At 46.8% G+C, this 17,553-nt stretch overlaps 1 protein-coding gene across 2 annotated transcripts in view; it reads left to right on the top strand.

Annotated features, from left to right (window-relative positions):
* Positions 1 to 279: 279 nt before the first annotated feature.
* Positions 280 to 17,553, top strand: part of HRH1 (histamine receptor H1) — a 95,207-nt gene continuing 77,933 nt past the window's right edge. Inside the window, exon 1 of one of the 2 annotated variants that reach the window (XM_087866777.1) lies at positions 280 to 451. The gene's annotated coding sequence lies outside the window, so the exon portion shown is untranslated. Of the gene's footprint in view, positions 452 to 15,454; positions 15,552 to 17,553 lie in introns of those variants that run through there. The other variant, XM_045808242.2, reaches the window with a different exon arrangement.

Here is a 17,553-nt window from a genome sequence, read left to right as displayed (position 1 = left end):
CTGCATGTGTGAGTGAGGTTCTCTCCCCTCCCCCTGCACCCTTCCCCTCCCTCTTCCCCACACAAACCCCCAGCTCCTCTGTGACCTGTTGCTGCCCAACCCATGACCTATTTTGGAGTTCCCCACGGCCATCTCTTTACTCTTTCCTGTGTCAGAGTGAGTTGCCCAGCATGGAGGCGGGGCGAGTTGGGAAATTGGGAAAAGGTTCAGTCTGGCTGAGTCACTTCAAGAGAGAGGGTAAAGAGAGCAGTCTAAGCCAAATGCCACTGCTTCCGCGTGTGTCTTCTCTCTTGACTGCGGCCATTGAGAAGTTGTTGGCGAGGGGAGACCCATGATGGGATTCTTACTTAAGAAAAGTTACTCTGCTTCTGTGCTGATGGAGGGGAGAATGGACTGGAAGAAGCAAGCCAGGAGGTCTATAGGCAATTATGGAGCCACTGAAATCCTTCAGGTAACCAGGGCCTAGAATGGGATGTGGGGGGAGGAGAGAGGACCAGAAGTGCGGGCTATGGTGGCAAATTGGCCGGTGGCCTGAGGGGGCACTTGAGAGTCTGGGTGATTGTGGGTATTGTTCATGGAGACGGGGAACTCAAGGGGGAAGACACTATGTTATCTTAAGACTTATGCCCTGAGTGCCTGGCAGGTGGGGCACTGCTGTAAAGGTACTGAGGAGGTACTAACATGTCCTCTTGGGTGAGACCTCTGAGGAACGATTTGTTTCCATGGTGGGAGAGTGTTCGGTGATCTGGCACCAGGGGTAAAGTCCCTACCAGCCTCAGAGAAGCCCTGCCCATCAGAGAATGGGAGGAAAGAAAAAGGCGACCCCTAGAGAATGGGAGGAAATATTTGCAAGTCATATATCTGATATGGGTCTAGTATCTAGTTTCTATATAGAATTCTCACAAAACAATACTAAAAAGCAAACAACTCAACTAAAAATAGACAAGGGATCTGAATAGACATTTTTCCAAAGAAGTTATACAAATGGCTAATAAGCATATGAAAAGATGCTCAATATCATTAGTCATTAGGGAAATGCAAATCAAAACCACAATGAGATACCATTTCATACTCACTAGGATGGCTATATAAAACACAAGACAAGTGCTGGCAAGGATATGGACCCTCAAACATTGGGGATGGGAGGGTAAAATGGTGCAGCTGCTCTGGAAAGCAGTTTGGTGGTTCCTTAAAACTTAGACAAAGAATTCCCATATGATCCAGCTGTTCCATTTCCAGATGTATACACAAGAGAACAAAAACATATATTCACACAAAAACTTATACAAGGATATTCATAGCAGCATTATTCGTAACAGCCCAAAAGAGGTAACAACCCAGTGTCCATCAACGAATGAATGGATACACAAAAATGTGAAATATCCCTACAATGGAATATTATTCAGCCATAAAAAGGAGTGAAGTAATGTTACAACATAGATAAACCCTGAAAACCATAGATAAACTTATGCTAAGTGAAAGAAGACAGTCACATTAGACAGCATGTAGTCGAGTTGATTGCATTTATATGAAAGTACAGAACAGGGAAGTCTATGGAGGCAAAGTAGATTAGTGGTTGCCAAGGAATGGGGGAGGGAGGAATGGGGATATCTGGAGTTGTTCTTTGAGGTGATGGTAGATAGTGGTGATGATTGCAAAATATTGTGAATATTCTAAAACCACCCAAGACGCAAAATCAGCTCTTCTCACTTTAGGCACAGTGGTTGACTTTGGCCCCAGCTCCAGGGTCTCTCAGTCTGCACAACCCTCCTGCTGCAATTGCGCCTAACACTCGAATTCCTTCAGCCAAGCCTCTTCCACACACCCAGACTTGCTCATTCTTTCCATTCCGGCTATGTTCCCTTTCTGTCTTCACACCCCCCAGGAGCTTCCTGGGGCTCACTCACACTGCCCCTTTAGGCCCTCCATGCCCCATCCTCTCCACCAGCCCCCCTCCCCATTTCAAAACCCTGCTCTCTGCTCACCTCTTCCTAGAACCTCCCTTAGAGGAACCCCATTGACAGCCCCTTTGCACTTGTAAAGACACCCAATTGCCAGGCTTTAACCTGGGCTCTGCCACTTAAAGCCTGTGTGACTCTTAGAGAGTCCTATAACTTTTTCTGAGCTTCAGTGTCCCCATCTGTAAAATATACATTACCATGTGTCTTAGTCTGTTTAGGCTGCTGTGACATACCATGGACTGGGTGACTTAGACTACATAAATTTATTTTCTCACACTTCTGGAGACTGGAAGTCTGAGATCAGGGTGCCAGCGTGGTTGGGTTCTGGTGAGAGCTCTCTTCCTGCCTTATAGACAGTCACCTTCTTGCTGTGGCCTTTTCTCTGTGTGTGCATGGAAAGAAAGAGAAGGAGGAGGAAAGAGAGAGAGAGAGAGGGAGGAGAGGGAAAAAGAGGGAGAGAAGGAGGAGGAGGAGAAGGAGGAGGAGGAGAAGAAGAAGGAGGAGGAGGAGGGGAGGAGGAGGAGGAAAAGGAAGGGAAGGGGAAGGGGGAGGAGAAGGAGAAAGAAGGGAGAGGGAAAGAGAGAAAGTTCTCCATGGTACCCTTCTTACAAGGCCACTAATCCCATCATGAGGTCCCACTCTTACGACTTCATCTAACCCAGATTACCTCCCAAAGGCCCCACCTCCAAATACCTACCATATATTGAGGGTTAGGACTTTAACATATGAATTTGGTTGGGAGAGAGGAGACACATTCAGTCCATAAATCCATGCTTACCTGTCAGGTGGAATTCCATGGAATTCTGCAGGTATGAAGCTTTATATGTGCAAAGTGCCAGACCTTTATGAAGGATTATTCTTTTTCATCATTATTGTGTAAACATGTATGTGTTTCTCAGCAACCGAACACCATACGCAATTCATAAGCATCTGACCTCCACTAGTCAGGTGCTCAAGGGCAGGGATGTGTCTGCTGCTTTTGGAGTGTTCTCTCAACCTATGAGAAACTACCAGAAACCAGAATCCAGAATCCATCTCTCCCTTCTGGGATCCTAGAGCCGTATTTGCCTTAGGTCATACATATCTGAGTTTCTGACTCTCAGGCCTGACCATAAAGCCCTTAAGTTCAGGAGCTCTGCAGGGAGAGATTTTGCTGTCCTATACCTCAGTTTTCTTGTCTGTAGAACAAATATAACAGCACATATCTCATAGCATTACTGGGAAGTTTCAAATGAAAACATGGTAAGCTCTCAGAAAATGTCAGCGATAAAGATGAATATGATATATTAGTTACCTTTTACTGTGTAACAAATCGCCCAGACACTTAGTGACTTGAAACATCAATAATCATTTGTTCTCTCTTGTGGTTTTAGTGGGTGAAGAATTCAGAAGTACCTTGAATGGGCAGTTCTATCCCAAGGTCTCTCATGAAGCTGAGGCTTTAGTCATCTGAAGGCTTGACTGAGCCAAAGAGTCCAGTTCCAAGTGGCTTACTGATCTGTTCCCAAGCTGGTGCTGGCTGTTGGGATGGGTGGGGGCCTTGGTCCCTCTTTCCACAGAACTCCTTGAGTGTCCTTAAAAGATGATAGCTGGTTTACCCAGTGAACCATCCAAGAGTCCAAGGAGGAGCTGCAATACCTTTTATGATCTAGATTCCAAAGTCACGTACTATCACTCCTGCAGTATTCTGTGGGTCAATGCAGGCCAACCCTAATTTTATATGGGCTACAAACAAACATAAATACCAGGGGGTGAGGGTTATTGGGACCCATCTTGGAGACTAACTAGCACAGGTGATGCCAAATATATTCTTCTTGTGAGATCAGGTGTCCAACAACAAGAAAGTGGCATAGTCAGGATTTGAATTCAAATCTGTCTAACTCAGACCCTGAGATGTTAACCATCACCCTTTGTTGACACCTATTTCTTCATGCAAGCAATCACTTACTCATTCAGCAAACCTTGCCTAAGCACCTCCTGTACTATGAGTGCACCAGATGCTCACAATGCCCCTGTCCTCCAGGAGACCCAGTCTGGAGGGTGTGTGGATGGCAGTGCTAGATCCAGCTCCCAAGTCTCCTGGCTTCTAGTTCACTCTTCTTTCTGTTCTGAGATACTTGCATCAAGGTGGGAAATCACTGAAGCCTTGCAACTCTTTTGACAAAAAGAGGTGGGAGGAATTACAGAAAATGAACTGAATGTAGAACCAATAGTCTTGGGTCTAGGTCTCTTTTAACACTGATTTGTAGGATGCCTTTGATAAGCCCCTTCCCTTCTCTGGGCTCAGCTTTCCCCACTTGGAGAATTGCCTGTAAGGAACTTACCTGTGCAAATAGTTCATTCAGTACCATTTATTAAGCACATACTATGGACCATGTGCTCTTCTCAGTGCTGGGGACACAGAGAGGAACAAGCTAGAGTTCCTGCCCTCTAGCTGCCCTCCTACATTCAAATGTAGGCTGAGAGATAATAAACAAACCAACAAAGAAAAAGACCACTGCAGACAGCCCTGAGCACCATGAAGGGTGAAATGATAGGCAGGGGGCACTACTTTGACCAGGGAAGGCTTCTCCAAAGGGTGGCACCTAAGTACAGATTGACCGATGGTGAGGGGACTGTGGAAAGATTGGCGAGGGTGGGGAGGTTGAGGGGTGGTGAAATGAGCGTCCCAGGCAGAAGGACCATCAAGTGCAGAGGCCCAAACACAGGACAAAAGATTGCTGTGTTTGCCTGGAGCAAGGAGACTAGAGTGACAGGAAGGTAGTGAGCCCAGGGAGGAGGGTGGGACATGAGGACAGAGGGGTGCAAGGGTAGATGACAGGGAGACTTGCAGACCTTGGGAAGGTGTATGGGCTGAATTTTAAATGGGATGGGAAGACTCTGGACGATTTTCAATAAAGACGATCCAGTGTGCATCAAAGGGGCCCTCTACCTGTTGTGTGGGGAATGGGTTGCTTGTCTATCATAACATATTCTTTAAAAAGTTCTTACTAACTTTTCTTATTGTGATAAAATATACACAAGATAAAATTTACCATTTTAATTACTTTTAAGAGTACAATTCAGTGGCATTAAGTACATATACAATGTTGTACAACCATCATCACTATCCATTCCCAGAGCTTTTACATCATTCCTAACAGAAGCTCTGTACCTAAGTGAAACTTTCCAGTCAAGCCTATAGTCATCAGAACTCTCTCAGTTAAAAGTCACAAAAAGCTCAACTCAAATAGGATTACTCCAAGAAGAGAAGCCATTGGCTCACCAAAATGAAAAATATAGGTTAGCCTTCAGGCATGGCTGGATCTAAAAGCCCAAACAGTATCATCAGGCATAGTGCTCTCTTTCTTTCGGCGCTATTTACTCAAGTGCTGGCTTTATCTCAGGCAGCCTTTCCCATTCTTGGTGGCAGAGAGGGCCATTAGCAGCTCCAGGCTTCCATTCCACTAGCCCAGCAATCCCAGAAGAAAAGACGGGATTCTTTGCCAAGAGTTCCACCAGAATTTCCAGGGCTAACTCTCATTGGATCAATCTGGGTCATGTGTCAAACCCTGAACCAATCAGTGCATTCCACCAGAGAGCTGGAACTTCCTGATTGGCCACGGTCACATGTCCTACACCCCCACGTTATGCAAGTGGCCTAAGGTTAGGAAGGAATAAGTTCTCCTTAGGAAAAGCAGGGATCTGTCATAAGAGAGAGGGGGAAACGGGCTGGACAGGCAAAACAACATCTGGCCAACCACTACAACACTTACAGATGTTACCTCCTCTGATCTTTTTCTCAGCAGTTGGCTCCACCATGACATGAAAGGCAAGATCTTGACAGTCTCCTTAACTTCCCCCCAATATTATCAGTTGCCAAAGCCTTCCTCCTCAGTGTCCCCGGAAGCTTTTCTCTCAACCCCAAACCCTTTTACCCCTGCCCCCGTTCAGACCACATACCCCCATCTCTTGGATTATTGCACCCCCCCGCCACCACCACCACTGTCCTTGCTTCCTCCTGAGGGAGCTTTCCTAAAGTCCAGATCTGACCGCAACTTTTCAGGACCTCCCCCTTTGAGCTCCCCTCTGGCATATGAGGCTCTGTCAGATCTGACTGCTACTTCCGTCTGCAGTCTCATCCCCTCACCCTCACACCTAGTCAAGTTCTCCTGGGACTCACCCAGTGCCTTTGCATGCTGTTCCTTGTGCCTAGAATGCCCTTAGCGACATCTTTTGCTTGACCTTCTGTTCAAGTCCTTTGACGTTTAGTTGAGCCATCACTTCCTCCAGGAAGCCTTCCTTGGGGACCCCTCCAACCACACACCTACCCCACACATGGTGTGGCGAATACCCCTCCTGGGGTATCACAGAGTCCTGTGTGTTTACCTCCCATAGCACCAATGGTAGCATATTATTTTTAAAATATTTGCCTCTGCATTTTTTAATTAAAATGAGATTTTTAAAACTGACTTCCACATAGTAAAATGCACAAATATTAAAATTTTACCTATCTATGTACCTGTGTCACCATCCCAAAGATCAAAGTATAGAATTTTTCTAGCACCTGCTTCCAGTGCCTCTTCTAGGTCAATAACAGTCCTGTTCCCCACCCCACCCCCAGAGGTAACCAATTCTAAAACCATAGATTAGTCCTGCCAGTTATTGAACTTCATATAAGTAGAATTATACAATATTCACTTTTTTTTTTTTTTTTTGCATTTGGTTTCTCTTATTTAAAATAATGATTTTTTTCCTTCTCTGTTGTTGTGGGCAACAGTAGTTCATCTACTTTGATGGCTGTGGGGTCCCAGACAACGAATCTGTTTATTCAAACTTCTGTTTGAGTGGATATTTAGGTTGTTTCCAGTTTGGACTATAAGGAATAAAGCTGTTATGATTTATGGACAGTTTCTGTGGACATGTTTTCATTTCTCTCAAAGACATACCTAGGAGTGGAATTTCTGGATCATAAGGCAGATCTACGTTTATTAAAGTTGCCAAGCAGTTTTCCGGAGTGCCTGTGGCATTTTGCATCTCCACCAGGCATGGTGGAGAGTTCCAGGGGCTCCACATCCCAGCCAACACTTGATGTTGTCCCTTGTCTTTATTTCAGCCATTCTGAAGGGGGCATGAATTGAATTGTTTTTCATTCTTGCTAATTTCTGTTACCCAGAGGTCTTATCTTAAGCTACTGTCTGAAGGCTACTTTCTATTTCTGGCTCCATGGAAAAAAAATAAATCAAAATCTTTTCCTGCCTTTTGAGTTTCAAAAGTCTAGGGTCTCAGGAGCAACAGGAAAAGGTTCGTACGTACTGATGAGGCGATTAATATGGGGAAATGCATCATGTTTAGGAGCAAGGTTCCACCTCTCTGAAGCTAGGCAAGAGTTTCCAGATGTGAAAATGTGTTAAGGAAACCGAACTGAGAATTGGAGTAGGGAAGCCATGGTCGCAGCTTGCATAGTGCAGCAGGGAGAAGGAAGCTTTCCTTTGGGCTGGCAAAGGCAAGCTGCCCTCGCCTGCAGCCAATGGGAGCCTGCCCCCACTTCAAACTCGTTTTCTTCTAATGAACTTTTGTTCAAAACAATCCCACCCACTCCCTTTTTCCTTCTATAAAGAAATCCCCTCCTTTGCTCTGGAGACTTGCTTATGGTCCGTTATATTTTGCTTGTCCCAGATTGCAATTCCTCTGCTATTTCTGAGGAGACTGGATTTTGCTGGCTGAATCATTTACCTTTTTCTTTTAAAACGTTGACAGAGACAAGGGTAGGAAAGAGAGCTGGAGCCGCAGCAAAGGGGGAGATGGATGGCACAAGCCCCTGAGGAAAGGCACACTTGAACTTGCTCCTTCTCTGGACATGGCCCTGAGCTTGGAGAAAGATCCCAGGATCCCCAGATAACTTCAGAGAAATTGAATGTGGAAAAACCTGTACTCTTCTCCTAAGCAGACTCTCTGGCAGAAAAATGGCTGTGTGTGGCTGGGCCGAAGAGCCTCAAATGTCTAACAGAGCTCTCTATGCCCCAGGGGCCATGGAGGCTGAGCAACAGCTCCTGTGCACTTGCAAGGACCCCAGCAGCAGCTGAGAGAGGAAATGAGACTCAGGAACAAAAGATAATTTAGCAGGGCCCTGTGTGTGTGTGTGTGTGTGTCCCCACAAGATCCTTAGAACTGACATACTACCCCCAGAGAAATAGGAAAAACCCAACTTACCTGCCATTAAGGATTCCCACCCGAAATGGGAGATCATAGCAGAGACTGAGCTCATGTAACAGAACTAAAGTTACCTTTCTTGCTTACCCGAGTTCGTGAACTGAAATTGAACCACTGCTGTACTTTTCACACTGTATTATGCTTGTGTCTTTATTTTACTTCCTTTCCTTGAGACGAAGCCACTGGAGTCAGCAATAAGGTCTGATTGTCCTAGAATCAGCAACCTCCTGGCCCAGGGCCTGGCACAGAGTAGGGGCTTAATGAAGATTTGTTAAATGTTGATTGTAAGCTCCTTGAGGGAAGGGAGAGAAAGAGAGCTACATTAGTGGACACCTCCTGTGTATAAAGCCATGTGCCATGTTATATGCACTGGCCAGCATAGGACGTAAGGCTGTGATTATCTCATTTTACAGACAAGCATATGACAGCCAACATTTACTGAGCACTCACCATGTGCCAGGCATTGCTCTAAGCATTTTTCATATATTAACCCATGTTATCCTCACTACAACCCAATGAGGTTAATACTATTATCCTCATATTCCTGATGGAGAAACTGAGGCATAGAGTAATGAAGTGACTTGCTAAAGATTGTAATAAGATTTGAGTCCAGGCTTCTTGATTCCAGTACACATGTGCCCATCTCCAGCACATTCCAATGCCCATTTCCAGCCCTGTGCTCATGCTCCCTGCATGGTTCACTCTGTCTGAAACCTTCTTCCTTCTTAATCCCTGCCCATCCCACTGGTGAACTCTTCACACCCTTCACACCTCCTCTGACGTCCTTGATGCTCACAAGTAGAAATACTCATTCCTCCCTCCCTTTACTCCTTCATTCCCATAGCACTTTATTTTTAGAATTTGTGTAAGTTAGGATTGGGTTTATCTGTATGAAAGAGAAAATCCAAAATAATGGGGTGATAAGCAAAATAAATTTCTTTTTCATGTAAAAAAAGTATGGAGATAGACAGTCCAGGGCTGCTATAGCAGCTCCACCGTGTCAGTGACTGAGGCGATTTTATTTGCTCCATCATCTGAGTCTGGGGCTCCCTTCCCAAGGTGATATTATATGTCAAAATGGCTGCTAAAGTTCCAGCCATTGCATCTACATCCCAAGTGTCAGAGAAAAGGAAAGGAGCATTTGCTTTTTCTTTTTATTTACTTATTTATTATTTTTTGTAAGTTCCTTTTTAAAAGACTTCTCAATAACCCCCACAACATTTACCCTTACCACTCATCAGCCAAAAGTTAGTCACATGACTATACCTTGCTGCAAGGGAGGCCGAGAAATCCAGTCTTTTGGTTGGATATTGAAAGAATGGTTATTAAGACTCCAACCACAGTCTCTGCCACATCATTACTTTAGCATTTACCACCTCATACCTGGGATGGTCTATTTGGATATTTTTCTCCATAGCTAGAATACCTTGAGGGCAGATTCTTGTCATCTTCATCTTCATATCCCAAAGTCAAGCACAATCGGGACACTTGAGGTGCAGGAATAAGTGACTAGGTGTTACCTTTCTTTAGATGCCCCAGAGGCCCCGTAACATGGATCTCTGCTCACAGCAAGCCTCCAATAATTGTTTGAAATGAACGTACATGTTCTTGACCTCAGTTTGCTCATTTTTAAAATGGGTATAAATGACCTCAAAGGTCAATCCCAGTTTAGACATTATCAGAGTCTACTGTATAAAATCTGAAAAATACAGCTAAACATTAAAAAAGTGAAAACCCAGCCAGAAGTAGAGGCTGTATGTAGCTTTCACTCTTTCACTGTTTCTTTGGCATAAACGCATAGACATGTTTTGCATATGAATAGGATCCCACTGTGCATACATTTTATCACCAGCCATTTTCACTTAAATAACATAGGACCGAACTTCTGCTTCTACTCAAGACAAACTAGCTTGTAGAGAGCAATCCTCTCCATATACAACTAGAAAACCCGTTTAGAACTGTTAAAAAGAACATAAAAATCTGTTAGAAGGCATCAAAGAGCTCTCCAGGAAGCCAAGACCTGAAGGATCAAGATCCCAGAGTGAAGAGAAACACATGGAGGTGAGCCCAGTATTCCATGTGCTTTCCCCCGGAATTTGCCAATTCCTAAGTAACTAGGTGGGAGATAGGAGCTGAGAAACGGTGAAGCTAAGCCGGGCTTTCAGCAGTTGTACAGGGCTGGAGGGGCAAAAATAATTTATGCTGAACCCATTTCTAGGCCAGACATGTTCTCCCGTAGCATATATGAACATTCATTAGAGCTCACAGACATTTTCCATACATAGAGTTTTGGCCCTGGAAAGAACTCCAGAGATGATGTAACGGAACATTTCATTTTAACAATGTGGCAACTGAGGCCCAGAGATGCTGAGTGTCTTGCCCAGGGCCACACAGCAAAGGGGTAGAGCTTCCTGGTCCACCCTGTACCTTGCATACCCCTGGTCTGCAGCTGTTGCTGCTACTCCCAACCCTAAGCTCCCCGTTCTTTCCACACATCCTAGCCAGAGAGAGAGAGAGAGAAAGGGAGATAGGTCAATTTAATCTCACTTCTGGTTTGTGATCTTTTAATAAATGAAAGTGCTTTTCTAAAAGGAAACCAAACACAAATCCTTTTATAACAATTATAGGGCATTCTTCCTAATTACCGAAGTATACAAATTTACTAAAGAAATATTAGGAAATACAGATGAGTAAAAACCAAAAGCATTTTTATAACAATTACAGGGCATTCTTCCTAATTACCAAAGTATACAAATTTACTAAAGAAATATTAGGAAATACAGATGAGTAAAAACCAAAAGCACCTATCTTCTCCTTCCCACTATGCCTTACACAACTACTGTTAAGTTTTTTTTATACATAGCTACACTTTTTCACAAAATGAATTGATGCATACCTACTCTTTTGTCACTTGCCCTTTTAACTTAACATTCATATCACAACCCATTTTCACATAATTCCATTGTGTCTAGGATGACCTTAACAGGTCCGTTCTATCTATATACCATAATTTACTCAACCAGTTCCCTATAGTCCGACATGTGGATTATTTTCAATCTTTTCCTATTATATGCAATCCTGCAATGAACATCTTTATGTATATCTTGGCAATATTCATGATTATTTTCTCAGGAAAAACTCTCTGAGTATGGAATAACAGACTGAATATTTTTAAAGTCCTCAACATTTGGTTCCCAACTGCCCTCCGGGAAAGGCTCTCTCAGTTCACGCTTCCGTCAGCAGTGTGCACTCCAAACCTATGCGCTTTACTTAAGCGGGAAAGGGAGGGGCAGGTCTTATTCCAGGTTGATATTTGCCATTCTTACTCACCTTCCTTTAAATAGATAAGCTTCACAGCATGCCAGTCTAATTAAATTCAGAGTGGAGAAGCCACACTAAGGGCCCAAGGCCAGAAACTTTGGAACTCCCTCAGGGCCAAATTGAAAGGGTCAATTTTGATAATTCTACGTAACATGATTGCTTCTTGGCCCACTTTGGCCCTGAAGGACAACATCTGTTCTTACAAACTGAGCGGGAAATAAAACAAGAGAAGGGCCATCTTGCCTTCTTTGGGCAGCAATCTGAAAAATGACCACTTGGATTTCTCAGCACCCACAGTGCAGAGTCCCCAGAGGAAATGGCCGAGTTCATAACAGGCCGGGTGGGGAGATGGATTGGGCACTCTGCCCACGTCTACCCATCCGTAGCTTGTTGCACAGTCTGGGAGTCCAACATAAGTGCTATTCATTTCCTCTAGGTCTTAAGGACTTTCTGATTTTCTGTGTCCCCTGTGCAAATGAAAAGAAAACTCCTTTGGTTAGTGAGAGATCTCAGATTTCTCAGTTCTTTAACTGGGATTTGTTTCAGTTCAAGGGACATGGCTTCTATGACTGGGTTATATAGCTGGTCAGCTGGGTCACTTGGTCCATTCCCCTCTCTGGAGCTTCTTAGTTTCCCCATGTGAACAAGGAAGCAGTTGGCCTGGGTTTGGTGAGCCATAAATTCTGTTTCCCAAGAGAGAGGTCTCAGTTCCTGAGTACGCACCACAGTCAAGCACTTCACACACATGAGCGTATTTAATCCTAACAATGGTTCCATGAGAAACCAGACATCTGTGCCTGTCCAGCTCCAATGCTCCATTATTCTGTTAATAGCACCCTGATTTTCTTTTAGGGACCCATCCCCCATGCACTCCTAGTCCCTGTCACTTAGGAGGGGCTGACCCCACTCCCTAACTCTAGCCATAGGCATGTAACTCAGGCTTAGCCAATCAGAGCAATTGTGGTGGGTTTGGGCTAGACATATGACCCAATCCAGGCCAATGGAGATCAACACTGGGATTTTTGCTGGACGTATTGGGAAGGAAGTGATCGCTTTACCTTGAGGTTGCTTAATTGGCCATTTCTGCTTCCCTGTGGAAAGACCCAGCCTGCTAATAAAACAGACACAAAAGGAAACAGAGTCAAGACACAGAGGGAAACAAATTCATGACAACTTCCTTTGAGCTTTTGGCACGGACTATGTCTGAATCTAAAATGTCTCCTGAAATTTTTCAGTTGAGAACACTTTTTGGCTGAACCTGGTTATAATTGGGTTTATGTTCCCTGCCACCGGAAGAATCATCATGAAAATCCTGGATATGACCCAGATGTTATTATTCTCATTTAACAGATGCAGTCATTGAGGCTCAGAGAAGCAATGTGAGCACTGACCTAATAAGTGGCAGAGCAGATATTTTTTACCTACCCCTTCTTAATTTGCACCTCTATTCTTGACTTGGGGACTCAAATAGTCCCCCTTTCCTAGCTTTCCTCCACAAAGCACAGAAGTAGGAACAGGCTTATGGAGCCAGGCCAATCCAGGTTCCAGACCCAGTTCAGCTGCTTCCTAACCATCTGATCTTGGAATGACTTACTAGCTGTGTACCCTGAAGCAGTCTCTTCCCCAATTCGTGCCTCTCTCTTCTCATCTGCAAAATAGGAATTTAATAGTATCTTGTTCATAGCGTTGTTGTGAGGAGTAAGTGCTCTCAATTATGTCTAATGCTCTTAGAGCCTGGCACATGGTAAGTATGACAAAGGGCTTTCAATTATTTTTCCTCTGTCGCTTATATGTTATTAGTAAGTTGGTCACCCACCTCCGTCCCACACACCCAGGATGCGGCCTGAGTTATGATATATCAGTTCCAAATGCCACAACGAAGCAACACACACCCTGCTCACCCGGGGCTTCAAATAATGTCTGACATGCTGTTTTTAAAATGCTGATGTTTCTAAGAATGGTGATCACTATGGGCTTAGTAGGCCTAAAACCAGCCCGGGAAGTGAAACTTTGGAGAGGCTTTTCAAATAATCAAGCTTTTGCTGAATGGCAGAAATGCGAGGGAATGAGAGTGGACCCAGCCATTTTCAAGCTCCCCCCAAATTCATACTCCTATCAGCCCCACAGCTGTAGGGGGTAGATTGCATTTCCCTTAGAGTTTATAACAGTTGCTCACTCAAGGGCTAACTCAATTCCAAAAGGGGCATCAGTCTGGTAAAGTATAAAATATGGAGGCCCTGGAGAATCACCAGGGAATGGAAGGGGGCTTACTGTGGATTCAGAGTGAGTCCTAATTGGGGGGTGTGCTCATCAACAGCGGTCTGGTCAGAGGAACAAATGGGGAATCCTTTGCCCCTCTGATTCATGAATGTCAGAACCGGTACCCAGGACGGTAACATGGATTGTCAGCTATCTTGAGCCCAGATTTTCCTATCACTGGGCATCACCATCAGTCCTTTAATCCCTAACTTGCAAAAAGACTCAGTGGTCTATGAGCTACCATTTATGGACTTGCTAAGTCCTTCATGTAAATAACCCCATGGGACTTTCCAGCAACCCCAGTGAGATGAAGATTACAGCACAGTAACTATGATCTTGGACCGTGTAGCCAAGTTGCATAGGGTGGATTTCCAGTTCTCCTATATACTAGCTGTGTGACCTTGAGCCTGTTACTTAACCTCTCTGTACCTCAGTTTTCTCTTCTGTGAAATAGGAATAATAATAGCTCCTACTTATTCATGTCGTGAAGATTAAATGAGTAAGCACCTATAGCACTTAGAAGAGTAGGTGGCACCATGACAGCTGTTTTTATTAACCCTCATTTTGCACATGTAGTCCAGGAGGCCAGAAAGATATCACATACCACACACAGCTTGTGAAGCCAGGCCTCAAACTAGCTCTTTGTGATTCCACAACTATTAAGCAGAATTGCCTTCTACTCAGAGGAAACTAAAAGCCCTGCCATGCCCCAAACCCACACCTACCCACCCCCCACCCCCAAACACAGGGTTCTTTCCTCCTCAACACCCTTCTGTCCCTCCGCACTTGAGTGTCTCTTCTGAAGCACTGAGATAAGATCTGAGGTCATAACTGCTTAAAGGTTCAGATGGAGTTTTCCTGGCACTGAGGAAAGAAAACTTTGCCTCTCTTCCCTGGCTTTGGAACTGAAGGCAGCCAGTAAGAATTCTCAAATTGCCAGAGTCAGCGGGCAGAGGCTCCTGGGGACCTGCAGAAGAACACCCCCCCCCACCCTTGCAACCTCGCTTGGCCCCAACTCTAGATTTGATCTAGCACAGGATGCTAATTGAAACACATTGTAACTGTGAAACTTGAGTTCATTTGGAGGGGCTACGGAGAAATAGAGGAGGGCTGTGGCGTCTAGACCTTGGGGGGCTCTCTACTCCCCCATGAAACCTCCAGGGTAGGGTCCCTATCTGTCAGTCTTGTTTCTCCATCTGGCTGGCTCTGTCCGTCTCTTTCTAGTTTGGCCTCTTGAGCAGGGATAAGTGGAGGTGGGGTATCACTATATGTCTTTGTTTATCCTTTGGTCTGTGGTTGTCTTTGCCAAACATCATCTCCTCTCTGACTTTCCATCTCTTCTTCTTTATCTGAACTACCTATTTCCGTCTGCCCACCCTCAGGTGAGTGTGGGAGGTGGGGAGTTCTCGCCAGGGTTCTGACCCATTTTTTTTTTTTTTTTATTCTGACCCTTCTGTCACTTCTCTCTTCAAACCCGAGGAGCCGCACCGCGGCGCCTACCGGAGACTGGGGTGCGCCGCGGGAGGTGGGAAAAAGTGTCGGAGCCGGAGGCGCCCCCTCGCGCCCCCTCGCGCCCCCTCCCGGCGTGGGGACGGACCTGGGAGCTCCGAGCTCTAGGAGAGGGCGCCGCAGGCCCACGGGCCTGGGTCTCCGCCTCCCTCCCCCGCTGGCCCCCCTCGGCGCGGCTCCTCCTCTGGAGCCCCGCCTCCTCAGTCCGCTCCCTTGGCGCCCCCGCAGTCGCCCCCGCCGCCGCCGAGCACCAAGCAGCCTGGCTGCCGCGCCCGCCGCACCACCAAACTTTCCCCGGAGCCGGCGCCGGTGAGTCAGAATGGAGCGCGGGCAGGGCGCGGGCAGGGGCCGCAGCGGGGCCGCAGCGGCGGGGCGAGGCTGTGTGCGGGCCGTTGGGGTCTGGGCATCCTTGCGGAGCGGCCGGGACCCCGGGAGCCGGCTGGCGCGGGGTGGGCACGCTTGGGGGCTCCAGGACCCCTGCGGCTTGGGGCGGGTCCCGCAGCGCGGCTCGCTGCAGGGTACCCTCCCTGATCCACCGTTCTGGCGCGGCGCCCTGACGCGCAGACACCTGTGGCTTCCCCGGGGTTTGCCAGGGTGCGCACCGCGAGCATCAGCCTTCAGTCGGAGAGGGCGAGTCCCCAGCTTTTCCAGGGCTGCCCGAGTTTGGTGCTAACCGCAGTCCCAACCCATCTGTTGAGTGCGTTATCTGTGCCAGGCGCTGGGCATCTGTTACCTCTTGGGATTCTCCCTGTGGAGGAGAGGAAACCGGGTATTATTACACCCATTTTACAGAAGAGGAAACTGAGGCTTAGAGAGGGAAAGTTGTGCCCAGGAGGGCAACCAAGTCAAGGAGAGAGTCGGGGTTTTGAGCCCCAGTTGGTCTGACCCAAACCACTTAACTGCACGCCGGCAAGCGTCACCAGGCGCCCAGTATGGGAAGCGTCAAGACCACGGCCAGCGGTCTTCTGCTACTAGGCTGCAAGCCCAGGAGGGACGGACCACCTCCTCATTGTATCTCTCGGAGGATCCTTCGGAAAAATGGGTGGTCGTTACTGCCAGGGAGTGGATTTCGGTGGCCGAAGCGCATTGGGGCTGCTCTTTCAGGGCAAGAGTGAGAGGGGACCAAATTCTGGAAGTTGCTCTAGATTTTTCTGGAGGGAGTCAAGGAAGTTGGGAGCTGGAGCGCAGCAGTCCTTTATGGAAGCTACTTTTTCTCTCTGGGTGATTACCGCTCTCCTACCCCACTCCTCCGTCCCAGAAGAAGACACCCCCGCCGCCCCAATCCCTTAATCTCTTTGAGGTGTCGGCTCAGCCGGCTGCTGGTAGTTCAGAGATGCTCCAGGCAGGGTCGCTGTTCTCCGGCAGGGGGCTCCCACCTCAGACCTGGCACCTGACATGAGGGGACCAGTGTTTGTCTTACTATGTGAGCCTGACTGGAAGGCGCTGGGGTAACTCCTTCCTTGATGGGGGTGGGTCCCTCCTGCTTGTGGCTGGCAGCAGCAAAGGTAGAGAATACTGTCCCTGATGCCTGTACACCACTCTCCTTTTTCTCTGACGGGTGTCCTGCAGGAGGTCTGCTGCTGAGTGAGTTATCATTCCCAGGAATCCCTGACAACCCCATGTAAATATGCCAATATGGTTCAGGGCTGGCTGGACCCTTCTATGAGCCCAAGGCTGTCTGAGGCCTGCCTGGCTCTATCAAGAGATATTTCCCCTGGAGGAGGGAGAGTCTGTGGACTGGGGAAGGAAAGCCTAGTACCATTTTCAAGTGTGATGCAGAATCTTTCCAAGGCAAGAGATGGCCCAGCACCTCCCTGTCCATGATTTCGGAGCTGGGTGGAGACTAGAGCTGCCTGCAAAGGCTCCTGCAGCCCTGAGGAGACTGGGCAGTCCTGGGGTGGGAGTGGTCCCTCCTGGCCCTCAGCTGAGTGTTCAAGGGAGGAAGAACTTGTAGCTGAACCTCCTGCCCCTGGACTCTCTCAGAATTCCTTGTTTGCCTTTCCTTTTCACATTTGAGTTGTGCCTGGCAGAAATGGAGTGGCCTTTCCTTACCAAAGCGGAGGGATAGCAAAGAGAGCAAAAGTGTGGATCCTGGAACTGGCTCAAATCGCAATGCTGTTTATGAGCTCTGTGGCCTTGGGCCAGTTGCTACACCTCTCTGTTCCTCAGTTTCCTCATTTCTAGAATAGGAGGGTTCATAGCACCTTCCTCACTAGGTAACTGAAAGAATTGTGTTCAAATGCACGAAGTACTTAAATGGGGCATGTAATATGCAAATGTGCTGTTTCAAAGTTAGTTGTCACGATTGTTA

This window comes from Ursus americanus, chromosome 14, assembly GCF_024610735.1.
Source record: "Ursus americanus isolate L20-20 chromosome 14, mUrsAme1.1.p, whole genome shotgun sequence".
In the NCBI taxonomy this organism is placed as follows: Eukaryota; Metazoa; Chordata; class Mammalia; order Carnivora; family Ursidae; genus Ursus; species Ursus americanus.
This window is presented reverse-complemented; position numbering and strand designations above follow the sequence as displayed.